General features: G+C 45.1%; 1 protein-coding gene across 1 annotated transcript in view; it reads right to left on the bottom strand.

Annotated features, from left to right (window-relative positions):
• Positions 1-22,781, bottom strand: part of LOC138516958 (zinc finger protein 84-like) — a 184,093-nt gene extending 161,312 nt beyond the window's left edge. The window contains exon 1 of the mRNA XM_069632434.1: positions 22,689-22,781. The gene's annotated coding sequence lies outside the window, so the exon portion shown is untranslated. The remainder of the gene's footprint in view (positions 1-22,688) is intronic.
• Between the last annotated feature and the right edge of the window lie 1,055 nt (positions 22,782-23,836).

Here is a 23,836-nt window from a genome sequence, read left to right as displayed (position 1 = left end):
ATGGTGCCTATTCTCCTCCTGCAACAGCTGCAGACAGGTGTCCACATGCATTGGTGCTAGAAGATGGTGCCTAATCACCTCATGCCACAGCAGCAGACAGGTGTCCACATGCATTGGGGCTAGAAGATGGTGCCTAATCACCTCATGCAACAGATGCAGACAGGTGTCCACATGCATTGGTGCTAGAAGATGGTGCCGAATCACCTCATGCCACAGCAGCAGACAGGTATCCACATGCATTGGTGCTAGAAGATGGTGCCTAATCACCTCATGCAACAGCTGCAGACAGGTGTCCACATGCATTGGTGCTAGAAGATGGTGCCTAATCACCTCATGCCACAGCAGCAGACAGGTGTCCACATGCATTGGTGCTAGAAGGTGGTGCCTAATCACCTCATGCAACAGCTGCAGATAGGTGACATGCATGCACTGGTACCAGAGGGTGGTGCCTATCCACCTCCTGTAACAGTAGCAGACAGGTGTCACACATGCAAGAATCAGATAACAGCAAATGTTATCCATGTGTAGGACCATTGTGCTTGCATGGTGTCATTTAGGGTTCTGTTGGGTTGTCCCATGTGGCATGCACAGCCTCAGGCTTTGTTGGATTGGAAGGGCTCACTGTGTGAAATCACATGTTGCTGCATTCTCCATGTGACATGTGTAGAGGTGCTGTGGTCTGTTGGCCTACAATCTGGTTGATGGAAGAATGGAGATGTTGATGAGAAGGTACCATGGACACGTGATGCTGGGTATTTTAGCTATACTCATTTACCTGGTCATGCATGCCAGTGGGATGGCGAGGAGTGGCAGGCTGGTTTTCTGAGCAAGATGTGTGCTTGAGATGCAAGTCAGACGTTGTGTAGCATTTGGATGTACACCATGCCATGTCTGGTGTGCTTTCATGAAACGTGTTCTCACATGGATTCTGCTGAGCAGGTCAGCGCATTCCTTAAAGAGCGATGCAGGGCAGATATCATCTTTGCATGTGGATGATTTAATGTTCTTCATGATGGCCGTGACTTCCGTTTCATTGACTTCTCTGAATGAGAAGAGGGTAGTGTTGGTAGTCATCGGTTTTGATGAGGGTGTTTGAGGCGTATTGGCGAGGAGTGGGTTGAGTTGATTAGGCGAGGAGTAGGTTGAGTTGATTAGCTCTGATTTTGTTCTGCAGGGTGTCGAGCTTGAGGAGCATGGCTGCTTGTATGTCAGTGCACAAAGCTTCATTCTACAGAATGGTGGGAGGAGGGTATGTGGGAGTTTCGAGCGCCTTAAAGATGGAGAACATTTCTTTGGAGTTGGATTTAGCATTGTCTATTCTGTTGCTGAAGGAGACAATAGCTTTTTTATATTTGTTGGAAAGTTTGTTGAACTCATCTTTGTCTAGTAGCTAGCTTGCCATTTAGATAGAGCTGTGTGATTTTTTGTTCATAGAGCCGAGAGTTCAAGAGTGAACTAGTTGTAAGCGTGTTTAGTGTGTTTGGTTTTACAGACTTTTAAGGGACCAATAGCATCAATAGCTTCCGCTAGAATGGTGTTGAGTGAGAGAGCCAGAGCCTCTGGAACTTTGGGGAAAGGAGCCTCAAGTGCTGGGACTTTGATATAAGGTGCTAGCCTTTCCCTAATGAGGAGGCGTGCACTTCTAGTGGATGCCGAAGCAAGATGTAAGGTGGAGGCTTTAAAGATCTTCGGCATGGAGAGTGTGAAGAGGATGAGGTGGTGGTCAGTCCAAGGAATCGGGAGGTTGGCTGTGACATCTGGTTCACAGTTATGGTGGGCTAACCAGTCGATAGTGCAGCCTTTGTTCTGGGTGGAGTTGGTGATGGAGTGTGAAAAGCTTAGAGTTTCTAGTGCCTTGGCAAGGTTTTTGTCCAGAGTGTACTTGGGGTTGTGAGGCCCTAGGTTAGGATCATCTGCTAGGATGATCTTGGAGGAGGTTTTGAGATTATCTGAGACAAGGTGCATGATGGAGGATTGGAAGTCAGCTAGTGGGCCTGGTGGGCGATATACAGTATGAAGTGTAATAGTGTAGTTGTAGGATGAGATGATCTATAGGGATAGGAGATCGTAATTACAGGAGTTTGTGTGGTCTATTTTGCGTATAGAGATGGAGTTGTTGGCTATGAGATCTACTCTGCCACCTTTGGTGAGAGGGCGGTCCTGGCGGAATATGGTATAGCCCAGTGAGAGTGCTGAGGCTTCCTGAAGCGTAGGTCTCGGTCACAGCATATAGGTCTAGATCAAGGGTGGAGATTAAATCGCGTAGGTCTGCTGCATGAGCAGGGATAGATCGGGTGTTGATGAGGGCGCACTTGAGCTGTGTTTCAGTGGCAGCTGGGCATGCGGTTGTAGTTGCGGTTCCCTGCCTGTGGGTTGTGGGGCGGGAGGGATCGTTCCAGGTAGAGGGCTCTGTGGGGGGCTGGCATAAAGGGGACCTGAGGTTTGGGTGAGTCTATGAAGTTTTTGACTGTGTGGGGTACTTTTTCTATGTAGTCCATGTCCTTGGAGCATAGCCTATGGTTGTGGCAGGAGGTGCTTTTGGGTTGTGTTGAGTACGGGTGTGTGAGGCTTTGAGCTTAGAGGCGATCGTTGCAAGCCTTGTGCGAGGGGCCTGTATTGGTGGGGCACATGGTGCTTAAGGTAGGTTAGCAGAGACTTAGGATCAGTTTGGGATGAGCATCAAAAGGAGGCTATGGTCAGAATAGGTGTTCAGAATGGTTAGATCCAAATCAGGGTGAAGCAGTCTGCCCATGTTTTATAAACATGGGCAGATTAACATAATCAATTAAGAAACACAAGCAGGATGAGGAAATCATTAGTAGCAAGGAGGGCACAATCAGTATACACAATCAGTATCTGTAGCATGGGTGGAATGCAATACTCAATTTATGGTAAACCAACTCAACTTTTGGGATGGGAGGGCGCATTCAATATTTATAGTCGGAGTCGGAAGCGGCTGCTTGTGTGTGTTTCCGGCAGTGCAGTGCGGCATGACTCTTTCAGCATTACAGCATTCTCACTGTGATTTCAGGCCCGTCATGGGTCCGTTCCTCTAGGACACGCCAGACACTTGACCCAGTGTATGCAGTACAGACGGTGACGACTCGAACGATTGAGCTTGCCATCCGGGCCCCAATTTTGATGCCCTCGGGTGCCGGGCCGCTTGGAGTGCTGAGTGCGTTCCAAGGTGACTGCAGGTGACCGCCATAGTGGTAAGTGTAAAACACATGAGAAGTGCTATAGAAGCGCTATAGAAGCGCGTGGAGATTGAAGATTGGAGATTTCAGTGACTGATCAGTAATCATCTCAGCCCATCATCGCTGGGTTTTCACCATTCACCCTGACTTCCCCTTTCTGGGGATGCAGTGAGACATAGCTCTCAACTCACACGCTTTTGGCGGGTGTCACCCGCCTTGTAAAAGGCTGACTCACCCGCCAAGCCTCCTGCATGCCCATTCATTCCAATGGGCGTCTCACCCGCCAAAAACAAAATCGGGTGATTTCACCAGCCATTGCAACACAAATGGTTGAGAGCTATGAGTGAGATGCACACATAATAGCAGCAAGTGGGAAAGGAGGAGCACGTAAAGCACGTTGCTGAGGCTGGATATTGGACACAGGGTACACTGATATCGTGACCCAGTGTGTTAGGTGTGATTATAGGAGGGATTGAAACCCAGGGGCAAATAGCCCAGACTTAATACTGAACCTGAATGTTGGGCAGGGCCCATTTTCAGTAGCCTATAGCTGACAGAGTGCAGTAAAGGAGCAAATTGACAGCCTGCTGACTGATAGTGAAGGTTCCTATTTTTTGCATGGTACTTATTGTGTATTTGTTGTGGTGTGAGTTGCAAATAGTGTTTGTTGACACACAATAAAGCAAAGTTACCACCGGCCTTAGCCTATTACTTAGGGCTAAAAACATAATAAAACCACTGTTAGGCTTCCTTGAGTGTTTCTCCCTAGCTGTTACCTATTATTTAGGAGACTAGCATGGAACCTTTTACCAATGGCATGAGAACAGCAACTAAGTGTGCAGGCAAAGAATAGATTGCAGTAAATACTTTAACTATGACCAGGAGACTGCGGGACAAACCTTTGATCCCGGTCGCTGTGCGCCAGTGGTGTTGCCTTGAATTTTCAAGATGACGACTAATAAAAACAAAGCACAATGCAATTACAACTTGTGGAACCAAAAAGTCAAAGCAAATGAGCAAATACAAAAGGGAGCGATAACCTCTTTCTTCCCAATCAATGCGCAGCCTACGACTAATTCTACAGTCCTAGAGGAAGTAGAGGAAAATTGTGAAATTGCAGAAACAAGGGCAATGGAGATACCGGAGCAAAATGTTTCAAATCTACAAGATGATATCACCTTTGGAGACATAGATTGTCATGAACTTCAGATCAAGCCCCTTCTGGACCTCCTGGTCCTTGTCTCAACGGGGCTTGCACTCCACACTACTCCCAACATGGCCATCCAGCGCTGAAGCCCTTGCTCGCTCCATGCCCTGAACGTGGCGTGATCTCTTTATAGACCACGCCCTCTGCGGTTCCGCGCGTCTCAATGCTATTGCAAAGTAGGCTCAAACGTGTGTTTCGTAGCACGCGGTATTGTTTACCTTGCCCTTGTACTTTATCCGCTCCTTGCCCTTTCCCCTTTCCTGATTTCCTGGATCCGTGCCTTACACTCATTTCCCCAGACTCCCGGATTCTGGACTCCACGTTCCCGGAACTGAACGCAAACTGGGAATCAGACGAGACTCGAGCAGCACTGTTTAAGACCAGGTCCGTCCGCAAGAAGGCAGTGATCAAGGACACAGGCAAACAACGGACTCGGGTGAGAAAGGAGAACTCCTTGACAGTTTGAGACGCCACCCGATCGGACCTAAAAACGAGATGGAAGCTGCCGTACAGGACCTGATGCGACACATGCAAGAATTATCAACCGAGGTCCAAAACCTTAAGGCGGAAAACGCTGCACTCAAACAATTGGTCTTATCCCGGGATTCTGCCACAAAGGAAGGTGTCCTGTTGGGCGGTATTTTGACAAATATGATGATTCGGCAAAAACACTTCGCGGATTCCTGGATTCATGCCTGGGCCACTTTACCTTTAAGCCCTATTATTTTTCGACTTCTAGGGCTAAGGTGGGTTTCATCATATCCCACTTTTCCGGCAATGCTTTAACCTGGGCCACACCCTTTGTTAACTCCGGGGATGCCCTCCTAGATTACTATGATGGGTTCATACAGGCTCTAAAAAACATGTTTGACCGTCCGGAGCAGGTCTTTACTGCCCAAGAACGTTTGTTGGATTTTCAACAGGGCTCCCAAGATATGCTCACTTATGTGACCAGATTTAAACAATTGGCTAAGGAAGCCGACTGGTACTCTGAGGCTAGTTTTACCCTGTTCAGGAGAGGCCTGAACAATGAGATCAAGGATGAACTGGCCAGAGTGGCTCGACCAAATTCATTCCAAGCATTAATGGACCTTGCCATGCAATTAGACTTCCGCATCCAGGAAAGGAAGGCTGAAAAGAAGACATCCAGGGGAAACCCACCCAAGATGTCCTTTGAGAGCACAGTCAGAATGGACGCAAACCCAAGCTCAGCCTCAGAACCAGAACCCATGCAAATCGGAGCCTTTTGTGGACCCATATCACCTCAAGAAAGGTTGAGAAGGATTCATACGGGTTTGTGTATGTATTGTGCTTCAGACAAACATTTGGTCATGGAATGTCCTCTGGCACCTCCTCAGCGTTCGGGAAACGCCAGCTCTGGATCTTAAATGGAGCAGAGATTTGGGAGAGAGATGTTTGCTCCACAATCACAAGGTGGAGATGCGCTAAACACTATGTAAATAAGGGACACTAGTAGTACAGTTGATGCTTTAATTGTAGCAGGAACAGCCTAATTGTAGCAGGAACAGCCGATACGTGTTTCGACACGCAGGACGTTTTCAAGGCTGAATAGTTAAATGCAACATTGATATTACATAACAAAAGCAAGATCCAAAATGTCACAATCACATTAAATATGAACAAAAACAACTGCATCACATTACAGTAGATAATGATTTAAATAAGACCGAATAACACAACACATTGTATAATAAAAAGTCGTTGGCATACCGTAAACCATGGTTGGAGAGTGGAACAAGCAGAAGCACAGGCAGTTGCCAATATTAAAAACAAAACAGAAGATATACGGTCTGTCTATTTCTGTGCTTATTAACCAATTTCTGATTTATTATTATTCAGGTACCAGCCTCTCATTATTGGTCTTCTTTGCATTCTTCCAACATGACGTTTTTGTCGGCTCAGTTTTAACCTAACTCTTAATTCAGTTGTTTGTTTACAACTGACGTCATCAACGCGACGCCAGAGGCGTGCGACGCCACCGACGTCACTGCTGTGACGTCGGTTGCTTCTTCTTCATTTCTTTCATACCTTTTGCTTGGACGGCTGCTTCGGGGATTTCCTCTGTGATTGTGAACGCTCGATCTAGTGAGTAAGTTTGGTTCCTTGTTGCTCAGTATTTGGTAAATCGATTCCACCTAATCTGGCTGTAGTACTCAGCTAATTTGTTGATTTTCTTTAGGCTATATATTGGTTACGGCCATTACGGCACGGATTCAATTTCTGAATGTGACATCAGCGTGATACTTACAATGTCCTGTTCTTTGTGGTATGTGGACTCGAACACTTTGATTTATATTTTATACTTCCATACAATTGTTAGAACCGCTCCTTATGCCGTGCCACCTATTTGACATTGATGATTATTTTGCACAGGGATTACCCATCATCGACTTTTTCGATATATTTGATTTGCTTGTGGTAAGTTTAGTTTATTACTTGTATTCTAGTTTGTCCATTGGACACTGGCTTCTGGCCAATCTCTGGCCTTTTCCTTTGGTGCCTAATAGAATTTACTTCACTGTTTTTTCGGGGGATTTGTGCACACTATGCATGACTGGAGGCTCCGGTGTGGCTGCGCACTGTTCAAGAGGACTTCTGTTTTTGTTCCCCCATACCCGGAGTGATGTATTCACTAAATGCTAAAGCATGTTACTTACCGTATATCTTCTGTTTTGTTTTTAATATTTGCAACTGCCTGTGCTTCTGCTTGTTCCACTCTCCAACCATGTTTTACGGTATGCCAACGACTTTTTATTATAAAATGTGTTGTTATTCGGTCTTATTTAAATCATTATCTACTGTAATGTGATGCGGTTGTTTTTGTTCATATTTAATGTGATTGTGACATTTTGGATCTTGCTTTTGTTATGTAATATCAATGTTGCATTTAACTATTCAGCCTTGAAAACGACCTGCTTGTCGAAACACGTGTCGGCTGTTCCTGCTACATTTAGGCTGTTCCTGCTACAATTAAAGCATCAACTGTACTACTAGTGTCCCTTATTTACATAGTGTTTAGCGCATCTCCACCTCACCCCCTTTGTTTGTATACGATTTTCAGTACCAGCCAGGGTGGACTGGTTGGCGCAGGTGGTAATGCAGCTTACACTTCCAATTCCTTAATTTTAACGGAATTATTAACATAATCAGTGAACACCAGCGCACAGACCTCTACGCGTTAATCCACATTTTCTGTTTTACGTATATAAATTGGACAGCAGGATCACTATTCCTAGGCTCGGAGTTTTGTATGTCTCATTGTCTGATCCTGGAACCTCCCTTAACACCCCCAAAAGAACTGCCTAAAGAGCAAAACGCTCCACTTATGGTTTCCAATATAATCCAGGTTCTGGAGGCCTACCAAGGATTCGCTGATGTGTTTTTGACTGCCATAGTCCAGGCCTTACCTCCACACAGACCCGAAGACTGCGCAATTGAAACAGAACCTGCGGCGGTGATCCCCTTCGGTAGGATGTTTATCCTTTCCGAACTTGAGAAAAAGGCCCTCAAAGAATACCTGGATACAAACCTTGAAAACGGTAGCATCAGACCTTCAAAATCACCAGCAGGAGCATCGTTGTTCTTTGTTCCTAAGAAAGATACCCAGGAACTCAGACCTTGCCTCGATTATCGTGGGCTAAATCTATGCACTCTCAAAGACCGATACCCACTACCCTTGATATCGGATATCCTGGAAGCCGTGAGAGGTGCAGTAATCTTCACCATGTTGGATCTCAGGGGTGCCTACCATTTGATCCGTATCCGGAAAGGAGATGAGTGGAAGACCGCCTTTTGAACATCCTTTGGCCATTACGAGTACCTGGTCATGCCCTTTGGACTAGCCAACGCCCCGGCAGTGTTCCAACGTTTTATGGATAGGGTCTTCTCTGATATGTTGTTTCTCTTCGTCATTGTCTATCTGGATGACATATTGATTTTTTCCAAAGATCCTCTGAAGCATGAAGGACATGTAAAGGCAGTTCTACAAAGACTCCGGAAATACCACCTCTTAGCCAAACCGGAGAAATGCTTGTTTCACGTTACCTCTATTCACTATCTAGGATTTATCCTTAGTCCAGAGGGAATTGGCATTGATCCTTCAAAAGTAAAAGCCATTCTCGCATGGCCAACTCCCATGTCCATGAAACAAGTCCAATCCTTCCTAGGACTAGCCAATTTCTACCGAAAGTTCATGTCCACCTTTTTCCGAGATTGTTCAACCTATAGTGGCTCTTCTAAAGAAAGATACCCCTTTTGTCTGGTCAACATTACAAGATACCGCATTCCAACGATTGAAGACTGAGTTTACACAAGCTCCTATCTTGGTTCAACCTGACACAAGCCAACCTTTTTTAGTGGAAACGGACGCCTCTAATTATGCTATCGCGGCAGTGTTGAAACAGAAATTGGAGGACGAGTTGGAACACCCCACTGCTTATCTTTCAAGAACCCTAACTCTGAGTGAAACACACTACTCCGTCTTGGAAAAGGAACTGTTATCCATTCGCCAAGCCTTCACCGAATGGCGACATCTACTTCTGGGAGCTAGATACCCTGTCCAAGTCCGTACGGATCAACGAAACCTTCAGATTCTACAGTCTCTGGGGTGCGGGAACAGTCGTCAAGCACGTTGGGCCTACTTTTTTGCCCAGTATCAGTTCCACATCACTCATGTCCCTGGATCACAGAACCTGACTGCTGACGCATTGTCTCGACGTCCTGACTACGTGACCACTGAAGACAAGGCATATCCTAAAATGTTTTCTCCCACGATCTTCGTAGCCCAAGCAGTCAACCTCCTGGAAGAAGTCTGATCGCAAACCCAATCCTCTGAAATATGGAAGGACATTTCAAGAAGAACCAGTGGAATCTAAGAGCCAAGGAAGGCTATTTGTTCAAGGACAAAGCACTGTTCATTCCCACCCGGAAGTTACAGCAGAAAATAATAAACCTCTGTCATGACACACTCCATTCCGGGCACCGTGGTGTCACCAACACCCTCCGTCTTATGCAGCGACAGTTCTGGTGGCCTAAAATGAAGTCTGACGTGCAGCAATACGTCCAAGCTTGAGTGGTGTGTGCCCAAAATAAACATGATAACAAGAGACCGGTGGATTTTCTTCTGCAACCCACACTACCCACCAAACCATGGGAAATTATCGCTACAGACTTCATAGTGGAGTTACCACCTTCCCGAGGATATACTACCATCATGGTCACCATAGATTTGTTCACTCATATGGCCCATTTTACCCCACTGACAAAACTACCCTCCTCTTCAGAGCTAGCTGGAATATTTCTGGAACACGTATTCCGACTACATGGGCTTCCTTCCAAGATCATATCAGAACGAGGTCCTCAATACGTTTCACAATTCTGGAAACATCTCTGTCGGATTTTAGGAATCCAACATACCCTCTCTTCAGGATATCTACCCCAAACCAACAGAGCCACAGAACGTGCAAATCAGACCCTGGAACAATATCTCCGATGTTTCGCCACCAAGGTCCAGGATGACTGGTCTCTCCTGATACCCGTTGCGGAATTTGCTTACAACAACTCCAAACATTCAGCATTACAGACCAGCGCTTTTTATTGTAGTCAAGGGTTCCATCGTTCGGTTTTACCCTTGGTTCTTCCTCACCCTACACCAAAGTGCATTCCGCCCGTCAAGAAACCAATGCTCTTAGGAGAGAACTGATTTTGTCAAAGGAGCGAACTGATGCCCTTGCTAGGCAACTATTGCAAAGCCAGGCTGGACAAGCACCCCTACCTGTTTCTGGGGGAAATCCAGCTCCTGTGTTATCGAGTAACCCTGTGCAAATAAACCTACCAGGAAATATTCCATTAGCTCCACCTGAACGCTTTGCCGGAGATCCCAAAAGGTTTGCCGTGTTTATGAACCAATGCCACTTGCACTTTTTATGCAGACCTGGAGCCTTCCCAAATGATCAAGCCAAGGTAGCCTTTGTATTGTCATATCTCAGCGGCAGTGCAGCTGATTTGTCAATTCCACTAGTTACTCAGGATGACCCAATTTTTCGGGATTTTCAGGGCTTTCAAACGAGCATGGAATTACTATTTGCCCGGCACTCCCAAGGACAGGCCCTGGATAACGAACTTTTGTCCCTACGACAGGGTAACCAGGACCTTCTATCCTACATCGCAACCTTTAATAGGTTGATAGTGGAAACTGGATGGCCTGAGGTAAAACGAATCACGTTATTTCATCGAGGGCTTCGAGGAGAACTCAAGGATGTCTTGGCTCAAGTCGTGAACCCACCTCAAGACTGCGCTGAATATATAGACTTAGTGGTCCAGTTAGATCACAGACTTCAGAACAGAAAGGCTGATCGAGCCAAGTTTGAGAATCGGGTGTTGGTCAAAACCCACGCTAACCCCAAAAGAGCAGATGCTTCAGAACCCATGCAAATCGGAGGGGTTAAAGGACCCTTAACCCAGAAGGAAGGAGAAAGGAGACGTCAAATGCAATTGTGCCTATATTGTGGAACTTCCGGGCATTTTATATGGGATTGCCCTGTAAAACCACCCAAGAAGGTGGTAGGAGCTGCTGATAAAAGCTATATGGAGTCAGACTCGGAAAACGACCACGCCCGACAAGCGTAGAGGTCCGCTTGCCGAGCTTGAAGAAGGATACTCAGACTTTGCATTTCATCATACCAATGGTCCTCGTAGATCCAGGGCAGCCATCGCGTATGCACGCAGTAAGGGCATACATTGATAGCGGGGCCATAGGAAACTATGTGGACTATGAATTGGCTTCCAGGATGAATCTACCACTCTGCCGAAAAACCACCTCAGATGTCATCACCACAGTCGATGGAACTGAAATTGCCTCTGGGCCTGTAACTCATTCCACCGCACAGATGACACTATTGGGTCAGGATGGGCATCGAGAGACTATTGTGTTTGATCTAATGAAAGCCCCACAGTTCTAAATAATACTGGCGATACCTTGGTTGGAAACACATAATCCTTGTATTGATTGGCGAGAGAAGAGAATAACCTTCCCGGATTGTGCACAAACCTGTTACCCAAAGAAAAATCAGAACGCAGGCCTGGCCACAGTAACCACAGCAGTCATGCAACTGCCTCCAGAATGCCAATAATTCCAGGATGTCTTCCAAAAGGAACAGGCAAACACCTTACCTCCTCATAGATCGTACGATTGTCAAATCGATCTAATACCCGGTGCACAACCCCCTTGTAGCAGGATCTATGCCCTTACGGGACCTGAGAACCTTCACCTGAGAACCTTCACCTACGACAATACTTAGACAGTACCTTGCCAAAGGCTTTATTCGCCCATACAAGTCCCCTGCATCTTCAGCTTTGTTCTTCGTACCTCAGAACGTGCATAGACTACCGCGCATTGAACCAAATAACTGTTAAGAACCGATACCCGTTGCCTCTGATCCCTGAACTACTAGACCAAGTGAAGAATGCTTGTATCTACACTAAGTTAGATCTCCGAGGGGCATATCATCTGGTACGTGTAAAGAAAGGCGACGAATGGAAGACGGCCTTTCGCACCAAGTACGGATTATTCGAGTATCAGGTGATGCCCTTCTGGTTGTGCAATGCACCAGCAGCCTTCCAGTATTTTATGAACAATGTCCTTCGTGAACTCATTGACGTCTGTGTTGTCGTATACATAGACGATATTCTAGTGTACTCCTCCTCAGAATCAGACCATGTTAAGCACATACGTGCAGTCCTTGAGAAACTACGCCAGCACAAGTTATATGCAAAATTGGAAAAATTTGTTTTTCATGTTACGGAAGTTGAATTCCTTGGTTTTATCCTGACTCCAAAAGGAGTCCGAATGGACTCACGAAAGGTGGACGCAATTCTCAAGTGGCCATCACCTAGTTCAGTTAAAGGGGTACAAAGCATGCTCGGATTTGCCAATTTCTACTGCAGGTTCATTCCGGACTTCTCACATGTTGTACATCCCATCACAGCACTTTTGCGAAAGAACAAATTCTTCTTGTGGACCGAAGAGGCTGAAAAGGCCTTCCAAGAGCTGAAAGCGAAATTCACGTCTGCACCTGTATTAAAGCACCCGCGCCCTGACCTTCCATACATAGTGGCAACTGATGCATCCAGTCTAGCCATGGGAGCTGTCCTGTCTCAAAAGGACCCTGAAATTGGCCAGCTTCACCAGTAGCATTTTGGTCCAGAAAGTTCTCAGCACCCGAGTTAAACTATGCGGTTACCGACAAGGAGTTATTATCCATTAAATCCGCCTTCAAGGCTTGGCGGCACTATCTTCTCGGTGCCAGGCATACCATTACTGTGATCACCGATCACCCGAATTTACAGTATTTAAAAACAGCCAACGCCCAATCGTCACGTCAACTTCGATGGGCATTGTTCTTTGCCGAGTTCGATTTCGTGATAACCTATCGACCAGGTTGTAAGAATGGTAAAGCAGAAGCCTTATACCGAATAGGGATGGGAGAGGCAGAAGTGAACCCAGAACCAGTACCCATAATTTCCGAACAAACGATTCTTGGCATGACTACTCTACAGACACTAGAGGACATTCAGGTAAAGATCCAGCAACTCATTGATTCCACAGCCCTGCAGGACTGGGTAAAGAAAGGCCCGGACTACTCTGTCACCAATGATCTGCCTTATTACCAAGGGCGGCTATTTCTGCCACACAAGGAACTACAACAGCTAGTCATTTCCCGTTATCATGATACCCTAATGGAGGGGCACCCAGGATATTAAATCATTTGTGATGTCTTGTGGCATTTGCGCCCAAAACAAAAGTCAAAAGAAAAAAACAGCTGGACTCTTACAACCTTTAGACATTCTGCCTACACCATGGCACACCTTATCGTTAGACTTTATTACTGATCTACCTCCTTGTAATGGATTTAACACCATTTTAGTTATTATGGATCTTTTTTCCAAGATGGCCCACTTTATTCCTTTAAAAGGATTACCTTCAGCCTCAATCGTGGCCAAAGAATTCCTCGAAAACATTGTTCGCATACATGGATTTCCATCCGTGTTGGTCTCTGACAGGGGCAGTCAATTCATTTCACATTTTTGGAAGAAATGTTGTCAATTGGTGCAAATCGATGTGAGGTTATCGACCAGCCACCAACCCCAGACCGATGGTCAAACGGAGAGGACCAACCAGACTCTTGAACAATACCTGCGTTGTATGTTACATCAGACTGAGAGTAATTGGAAAGACATTCTTTGGATCGCCGAATATGCATACAATAATTCAGTACACTCTGGAACTGGACAAATCCCCTTTTATACCTTATATGGGCACCATCCTCGAAGCTCAGACCTTGACTCACCCCAACACTTAGAAATGCCCGCAGTGGACCATCTACATGCTACGATTACACAAGCCTTTAAGGAGGCAACTGCACATTTAAAACAGGCGAAGGAGAAATATAAAAAAGATGCTGTTCGGCATAGAAGTGATACTCCACAGTACCAGATAGGGGACCAAGTATGGTTGGCCACAAAACACATACCTCTCAAGGGAACGCGGACCTTTAACCCTAGATATTTTGGACCTTACTCTATTAAGGCCATTATCAACCCGGTGGCCGTCAAGTTGGACTTACCTGCTAATATGCGAATTCACCCCGTCTTTCATGTGTCAATTTTGAAGCCACTGCAACCAGGGACAAGACTAACCAAGCCACCAGACCCCATCCTTATAGACGGGGAACCCGAATTTGAGGTTAAAAACATCCTGGACTCCAAGATGGTGAAGTCAAAACTTTTTTATGTAATTGACAGGAAAGGTTACGGACCACAGGAAAGGTCTTGGGAACCTAGTGACCACGTGCATGCATCTCGATTGGTGAAAAGATTCCACTGAAATTTCCCAGACAAACCAAACCACGGGGAAGAACGACTTTAGGAGGGGCATTGGGGGGAGTGCTGTCATGATGCCTACCCCCGGGGACCCAGACTAGGTCCAGCAACCCCGGAAGCAAGCATCAAGTTATCTTGAGCAAGCTCAATAACCCCTGCTAGGGGCTGTTTGGGGGCGGTCCTGGCGCCTATTGCGCCAGGCTCATATGGAGAGTCAGTCCTGCTGCCGTAGGCACCAGGCTCATAGAGTAGAACTTACCTGATGCAGACCATGCTGCAAGCTTACCTGATGCAGACCATGCTGCAAGAGCTCCAAGCCAAATGAGGCTTGGAAGGGACTATTTTACCTAGGGACTATTTTTTACTCGGGCGGGGCTGGGTAGGAATACTTACCTATGACTACTTTGGGGGCTATTTAAACCACGTCCGAAGAGCAGCACACGCTTTGCGTTATTCTGCATCCAGCAGCGTGACGCTTACTGTGCCTGCAAGTCTGCATCCAGTCTTCTGCCACGCCCGCCTCGAGTTTGGAGCTCCTAGAAAAAGGGAGAAAAGGTTAGAACAAGAGCAATACCTTTGATCCTTACCTGAATTCCCGATCCATCGCACCTTCGAGCTGGAAGAAAGAAGTTATTTTATGCGCGTCGCCTCGCCTGCTGCAGCGCCGCGCTGATCTCACCGGCCTTCGCAGCATCTTCACATTCCACCGCATCCTCCTGCATGTTCCTGCCGCATTCCGGCACGTAAGGAGTAAACAAGAACAGCAAGGTGAGCCAAGGGAATACACAGAGGAATATTAATTACCCCCCCATAGACTTACCTGATTTTACCACCGGGGGTACTATTCCTCTTCACGGGTCGGCGCAGCTTCCACTGCATCTTCGCCGAACCCCGGCCCCTAAGGGGAAACAAAAGTACAGCAAGGTGAAACAAAGGGACTATCAAGGGGAACCCTCCTCACCACAATAGACTTATCTGATTTTACCGCCGGAGGTATTATTCCCCGAGACTTCATACTTTCTCTCAGCGCCTGAATAAGGGAGAAAGCAACAGGTTACATATTGACATTATTTATCGAACTGTGTTGGAAATACAAATCCTTACCAGAATATTACCGGTTGCCACAAGGAACTCTTCACTAGGGTCAAGCTGCAATCTGCAAGGAATCGGACAAGAGTGAAAGTCAGGCATTTGAACTCTTACGAACTACATACTTTTCGGAGTCAATATTGTTCTGGAACTCACCAATTCCTTCGAGCCAGTGAAGCAACTGGTTATCAACGCGCCCCTGCGCTCAATGCAGGATGTAGAGCTCATCTTTTCAAACCATCAGGTGAGACTATAAGAGGTGACATCAAAGGTGATCCGTGGTGAGAACAGCGGGGGTGGGGGGATTTACACTGAACTCCACGGGTGGTTAATTCCCTTTCTCCATTTGCAGAGAATATTCCTACGGGCCAAGCAAACGAAGCTAGGAGGGCCAGTCCAGTCCGTCATCTCGGCCCTACGCGTCACATTGGTGGAGACCGCAGCTGTCCAGTTCAGATCGACGCCTCTGTGGGAGCCAGGTGAGCGTAACAGTGGCCAGATAATGGAAAACATGAAAAACACAATTAGAATAGAAGAGGATTTAGCGGCTGTCATACATATCTTGGAAGTGCCAGCAGTGAGTGAGGAGAATGACCAAATCCTAATGGACGACTCTGAGGTATACTATTCAAGGAAACAACACAGGCTGTCAAGGAGAAAGGCAACGTCTAAACGACCAAGCACTGTGGCCTCCCCACTCCCTGGGACAGAAAATGAATTCAAAAGGTGTAAAGAAAAGAGCCGCTAGATCAAAGAAAAACATTGCCGAGGGTGAAGGATGTCTCACTAGCTGGCTAATAACAGACAAAGATAGGGTACCATGAGAAGAAGATAGTATACTATCTGCAGCACCAGAGGTGGAAAACAGGGGTGTTGCAATGTGTGGAAAAGACCGGGGCTACGCTGATGTAGAAACTGTAGGGACTGGGGGCTCGCTAGCCTTTTGGTTGTAGCTCCTGGGATTCGATCCGGGGCTACAACCAAAAGACCAGGGGCTATAGTCCCGTTAACCCCCCCCCCCAGCAACACATCTGGAGGAAAATGAAATTGCTATAAGCGTGCCAATATTGTGTAAGGACACTGATGTGCTCCCAGTGGAGAATATCTTGGACGCATCAGCATCAGAAAAGGAAACAAGTATATGTGATAAAATGGGAAATCATATTTGTATAATTGAAAACTTATACAAACAAAAAGAACCTAGATGGCTAACAAGAACTGAATTGCTTACAAGACTGTACTCAGTACCAAAGTTAGGGTGTTCAAATCAGATGATTTCAAGTATGTAGAACCCTTGAAATGTCATAACCCCAATGTTTCTGCCATCCATTGTAGATTTTTAGTAACTGCGCAGTTGTTACGCAGTTACAGAGAAAGTTTGATGGTAGTAGATATTGAGCTAGATGTAGACCCTGATAAAGGAGACCCAAGCTGTCCCCTGACTGATGACAATGAAAGAAAAGATCTGCAATCCATACCGCAACTGACACAAGGAAAAGAACTGCAGATGACGGATATACAGAATGTTCTGAAATGGCTGACAGTATCTCTGCCAACGATTGCACATAAATTGTGAGATTGTACTTTCATATCATGGAATTGCAGGGGTTTCTCTCACCTTTTTTCTGTGCATGGTTCACTGCAATCTATTATAACTCATACCTGCTTTTGCCTGCAAGAAACATGGTTGACCTCTCCTATTATATTGGATGGCTATCAGATCTTTCAATCCATGGCCAAAAAAGGCCAACGGGTCGACCGTACACAGGGGGCTGGTGGTTGGTATATCGCAAAACGTTAAAGCTTCCCGTAAAGCTACAAATTGTGGAGACAATATAGTATCAGTTGAGATAGAGGTAGGCAGTAGTGGCATAGTAGGAGAAATACTACTGATTGGAGTGTATAATCCCCCGGGAGCTAGTTGGAGAGAACCCTTGCACGATACAATGCATGAACTCTTGGCACAGTGGTGCATAGTGCCAGGGAATAATGCCATAATACTCATGGGAGACTTTGTCACATAGCTGAGAGTAAAGGGACATCTAAAAGCCATATGTCTAATGTCACTCACATGCTACTATGGATTCAGAGGGACAAAACTGGCAGAGATTTTTTCAAGCTTGGGATCTGGAGATGGTAAATGGGCGAACAATTAGTGATTACCCAGGTAAGTGCACATGGAGAAATGTTAACTCCATGAGTACCCTGGATTACTTTATTGTAAGTCCAGTTGTTGCTGCTAGAATTAGGGATATGAAAATGAACCAGAACATCTGGAGTGATCATAGCTTGCTCACTCTTAGGACCTCAAGGACCCTAAACCTATGGGCGATATCATATTTAATCATGCAGCATCCCATAGACGATGGTCAGAAATGAACATTAACAAGGCCGCAATCGCAGTGTCCTCTGAGAGCATCGCTAATTTTGAGGAATTTGAAACAATGTCGGTAACTGACACCGAATATTGGATCTCGCAATTTACGAGCATGCATGCCTCTGTGGCAGTGAGGAATATAGGTGTTGATCACCGTAAAGTTAGGTTATCTGACCAATACATTAGAGATGCCAAAAGAGATCGACAATTTGAAATCCGATTGGCTAAGAAATCTTGTCTCACCCCTAAGGATTTTTTTTGTTAAGTGCTTAGCAATTAAAAAGAAGTATAGAAGCCGTATTAAAGGGAAAAGATACTTGGACAAGCTTAACAATTGGCAGAACACGGTCCAAGTAATATGCACTAAAATACTAGAAACATCTGGGCCCTTCTGGGGGAGGCAAGGAGCAAAGGCAAAACACGTATGATTAACCCAATCGGTTTGCAGCAATGGGAAATTTACTTGGAAAGTCGTAATCCTACTGGTAAAAATGCAATGAGGGTATAAACAATCATGATGCCTAGTGAACCTCCTTTTAGAGTGTGCCATGAAATAATATTAGCAAAGATCCAAAAACTTAAATCATCGACGGGCACCAGGGCCAAACGGGTTGGCAAAAGTAACATTGAAGAGCCAACCAGACTTTTGGGCAGATTTTCTAAAAATACTCTTTGAAAAGGTACTAGCTGATGGCTTTATACCCCCTACGTGGCAGACTGCCATCCTGAACCTTATTTTTAAGAAGGGAGCAGGATGGACCCCGGCAACTATAGACTGCTGTCCATGCTTGATTGCACGGGCAAGCTGTTTGCATCCATATTGTAAGATGCATTACAGGCATGGGTGGATAAATCAGAGCTACTGTGCCAGTTCCAAGCGGGCTTTAGACGAGGGTACTCCACAGCGCATCATTTGGCTGTTCTGGACATACTTCTCACTAGAGCCAGATCAAAAGGTAAACCTCCACTCTATGCCCTCTTTGTAGATTTTAAGGCGGCTTTTGACCTTATACCTAGAGAAGAACTTTGGGCTAAACTCAAATTATTGGGCTGCCCGGAAGGCCTATTATACTAGCTCAGGCTACTACATCATAATACCAGTGTGTTCCTGAAATTAGATACACAAGGGAACATGACCAAGTATATAAACTAAAAAAAGGGGGTGAAACAGTGCTGTGTTACTGCCCCTCTAGTTTATAATCTGTGTATGTACGATTTACCCATTGCAATAAAGTCTGTCTATAATTGTCCACCTAAGATAGGCTTGGCACATTGTCCCGTATTGGCCTACGCAGACGACTTAGTAATACTTGATCACACCTTTAGTGGCCTCTGTAGGTCTACGGAGACACTTTGGTTGTTTGCTGAGGCCAACGGGTTGGTTATAAATCGTGATAAAATGCAGCTCATGGTTTATACTAACAGGACAATTACCCTCACCAAACTGTTGATAGAAGAGCTTGAGATTCCGTATACCCCAAGGTATAAATACCTGGGAATTGAGCTGAATGACAAGGGGAGCTATTCTGAATGTAAACAAGCATATTCAATTAAAGCTGCCCAGATTACTGCCATGGTATATCATTTTACCCTTAAGTATGGGGGATATACAGTTTGGGCTGCCCGCCGGCGATATAATCAAGTACTAGCACCTATGATAACCTATGGTCTGGAATCATTATTGTCCATAGACCTAAAGTGGTTGCAGATCATAGAGGGTAAATACTGGAGGAAGATCTTGGGTCTGCCAGACTGTATACTGATGGCAATAATTAGACCAGAGGTAGGCCTGATTTCATTTAAAGCTATTGTGTTGAAATAACGAGCGGAAATTAACATCACTATGTGCAATAACAGCAACAATAGATTGTTGCTTGCCCTACACCAGGAAACACTTAAAGAAGATACGACATGTCAGCTAAAAAAAAGCATGGGCGTCCTTTTCAAAGAGATATGCCGGATACAGAGGAAAGGGCAGGACATTGTAAAAATGAAACATGCACTTGCTAGACGTATTGAACTTTGGGACTGGCTGGAAAATTATGCTCACTTGAACACCTTAAAAAGGTACCAGTCGGGATCCCATTTGTTATATTCGTTTAGAAACCTCAGCAGTACATGAATCTCTCGCCTTCCCCAAGACTCAGACGTTTCATACTGTTACTGAGACAGAACCATCTGCCAGTATTGTCAGTAACTGGGTCATTTACCAACATACCATGGTGCGACCGATAGTGTAGGATAAGGACGCTATAGAAACGGCCAAACATATATTGTCAGAATGCTCTAGTCTCAATGAGACATATACCAGACTATATGGGAGATATGTATACAATCTTGATACCATAAAAGATATGGATTTTTGGGCACAGTGTATCAATACAAGGAACATGAAGGTGTGTATCTCGATGTATAATGTCTGGCAAAAAAGGTGGGAAAACTCCTGGAACTAACCACACAATAGTGATTTGAGATATTCTTTAATTCTATACATGCACACTGTGGAAAGCTTAAGTTAGATTGGAAGCAGATGTTATCTTTGAATTCACATATTTATTTTAATTTAGTTCATTGAAAATCATTGTGGACTTATGCATTTTAATTTTGTCAGAAATTATATTTTATTTTATATAGCATATCGGCAATTATAATTGTAACTGCAGTTAGATTGAATATGTATCATAGATGTTTTTGCACTGTTGTGATAGTATTGAATTCATAGAAATGATTGAGTTGAACTGTTTGTTTGTACTTACTGAATGTGAAAAGTTTACTTGTAAACTATAACACATTAAATAAATATTAAATAATATTCATAGTCAGTTTTTCACCGTAGGCAGGATTCTCCAATCCTATATAGCATCGGAAGGCACATTCATAATTCACAGTCAGTATTCATAGTATAGGTAGGATGCAACAATCAATTTATGGCAACAATCAGTTTGTGGCATAGGAGGGTGCATTCAGTATTCAGAATCTATTTTCTTAGCATGGGCAGGATTCACCAATCATATATAGAAAGGCAAAGGCGCATTCAGAATTCACAATCAATATTAGTAGAATAGGTAGGATATAGCAATCACTTTATGGCACCAATCATGTATAGTATGGGAGAGCACGTTCAGAATTCACAAGAAAACATGTAGCATGGGAGAGGCACAGCCAATACTGACAGTAAAATATTCGTAGAATAGGTAGGATGTAACCGGTTATGGCATGGGAGTGCGCATTCAGTATTCAGAATCTATCTCTGTAGCCTGTGCGGAGGCACATAATTGTAGCATGAGAGGGCACAGACATAATCAATTAATGGAATGGGTGGCATCCAACAATACCTTTATGGCAGGGGTTCAAATTCAGTGTGCACAGTTCAGTGTACACAATCAAAGTTATATCACAGGCAGGTTAAGGCACTGATTTCTGCCAGGTAGCAGGGCCTTCACGTATTATCTGTGCAGTGGTGCACTGGGCAGAGTAGATTGTGCCTAAGTGTGTATGCTTCTGTGATGGGGTTTGGCTCCAAGATCAAACTTATTAGATCCTAGGAGGGGGGTTGTAGAGAAGCCGTAGGCTATGAGCGAGGGTAGGTTACCCCTGGCGGGGTCTCAGTGGTGAGTTTTCGTGAGGTGAGGCAATGTGGCGTTACAGAAGTTCGGCATAAACCGGTGCCGCAGTGGAGAGAAGGGGGTAGAAGCTACAGTATGGGAGCTGTGGCAGAGCGGTGGTGGGGGCTTAATGTTTATGGGATCTGGGTGTCAGTACCTTAGTGGGGTCTGCGATGCAAGTGTAGGTCGTTGCGGTAGATCCGGAGTGCAAAGGAAGGTGGTGGGTTCCTGTGGTTCTATAATCTATCAGGACAATTTTATTCTATTGTATTGTATTTGATCAATTATTGTATTGTCTTTGGGATGAATGTGACCTCAGTTGATTTTCTATGTATTTTTGTATAACTTTTGAAATAAACAGCACAATAACAAATAATTACAAAAAAATAAGTGGAGAGCAGGTTGATCCAGGAGTGTGTGAAGAGCCCGTTTATGACCCTGTACTCTCTAGGAAATCCCAGTGGAAAAGGCGCAAAGCGGAAAAAAAACAAAAATATCCAGAAGCGAAATAGTGTAGCAGAGTCCACGACGTTGCAGGAGAAGGGGTAGGAGCCGAATGTGACATGTGGCACGTTCCACACTGTGCCACAGCATGCCACCAATCTCTGGACTGGCTGATGTAAAATGTACAGTTTAAGGGATTTCAAACACATTCAACAAGTGAAAAATACCCTCTCAATTATTGTGGGATTGTTTTATATTAAACACTTTCAGCAAATGCATAGTTTAAGCACTTATCATGCCCCAGCATGTCACCAATCTCGGGACTAGCTGATGTCAAATTTACTCTTTAAATGACTTCAAAGACATTAAACAAGTGAATAAAAAGCCTCACAACCATTGTGAGATGTTATAAATCAAATTCAATTCCAGGCAGCTCCCTTGAGCTCCCCACCTCATGCACTGTAGTCTGAAGTTCTCCCATTGCACCAATGCTTTAGATGGCAAATCTCTGGTGCTAGCTTTTATGGCCTATGCAGATAGCAGGACATGCAAGCCCATTTTCAGTGTCAATTCTAACGTGGCATGCCACCTAGATATTTCTTTATATCTGCTTCTAATCAGTATTTTCCTTGCTTCAAAATGCCTTCAGGCATCTCACCTCTTAGCCTCTTGTCTTATATTTAAAACGATCACCAATTGAATGCACTTGGAACTCCAGCATGCCAAGGCACGTCACCAATCTCGGAACTAGCTGATGTAAAATGTGCTGTTTAAATGACTTCAAAGACATTAAACAAGTGAAGAAATAGCCTCACAACCATTGTGAGATGTTATGAATCAAATTTAATAATAAAAAGCCTGTACGTCACCTTGCGGCTGCTAGCTGTCTGTCTCCTGTGCATTACACAATATGGTCTGGGTAGAAGTAGAATCCTCTGACAGCGAGTAAAGCAGAGAAGGGCCTTTAAACATTCTGTAATAAAAACGGGAGCATCATTGACCCATGCGACAGTTCACATTAGAGGTAGAATTTGACTTCTACATGGCACATAAAGTAGTGCCGTAGCGGCGTAGTGCTTACTGGAGCTAGGCCTGGAACCATGAGGTCTTGAGTTCAAATCCTCCATGGAGTTTCTCAATTTTATTTTTAAAGAAGGATTATAATTTGCGCTTCGTATGTTTATTTTTAAAAAGGAGGATTATAATTTGAAAAAACGAAGAGACAGACTTACCGTGACACGTGAAACCTTTTTTGGGGCATGGCATGTGACACCTGCCAATGGCACGTGTCACTTGTAGTGGTGACATGGAGTGGCACATGTCACTGGCATATGACACATGCCATATTCGGCTCCTACCCCTACTCAGATCAGTGGAATATGCAATACCATCTGTGTGAAAGTAAATGAGAACTGCTGTGGCTTATATTGTTTTGGACTCCGATTGAGACAGCTTGGTGTGTTGCACCTGTGCCGTAACTGTTCTTTAGGGGGCAGGGCAGGCTGAAGATGTGTGGGGGCCCATTTCAACATGATGGTCGGGGGTCCCTTTGCTTAGAGTTAATAACAGTCTGAGGCGCCATATGAGAGATTTGAGCGCTCTGCCGCCCCTGCACCGCCCACCACAAATGCAGAACATCAGGGGACTGGCTCAGTTCTGTTGTTCTTGTAAAGTGTGTTTAAGGTAGACTTGACTCCAGCTCAGTGTCTTGTAAATAGCTATATTCTTTAATAGGCGGTGTTTACATGACAATGAGCCCTTTCCTTGCTGCGCCCGTGTGCGGCCGCACCCTCTGAGCGCACCTTAAACCAGTGCGATGAGGCCATGGGCGAAGTGTACGAAAAGAAGTGGTGGAGCTATGTTCCCTGCTGGCCTGCACCCACTTCCCACAAACCCCATCACCACGTCCCCTCCCACACACAATACACACCCCCAAACACTTGCACCTGCCGTTTAAAGGAACGTTCAGTGCAGTGCACTGAAAGTACAAGTTTCAACTTCTTCCTAGACTTTTATT

Source organism: Ambystoma mexicanum, chromosome 6q, assembly GCF_040938575.1.
Source record: "Ambystoma mexicanum isolate Mex_15411 chromosome 6q, UKY_AmexF1_1, whole genome shotgun sequence".
NCBI lineage: Eukaryota > Metazoa > Chordata > Amphibia > Caudata > Ambystomatidae > Ambystoma > Ambystoma mexicanum.
The sequence above is the reverse complement of the archived record's forward strand: the minus strand, read 5'-3'. Positions and strand labels throughout refer to the sequence as shown.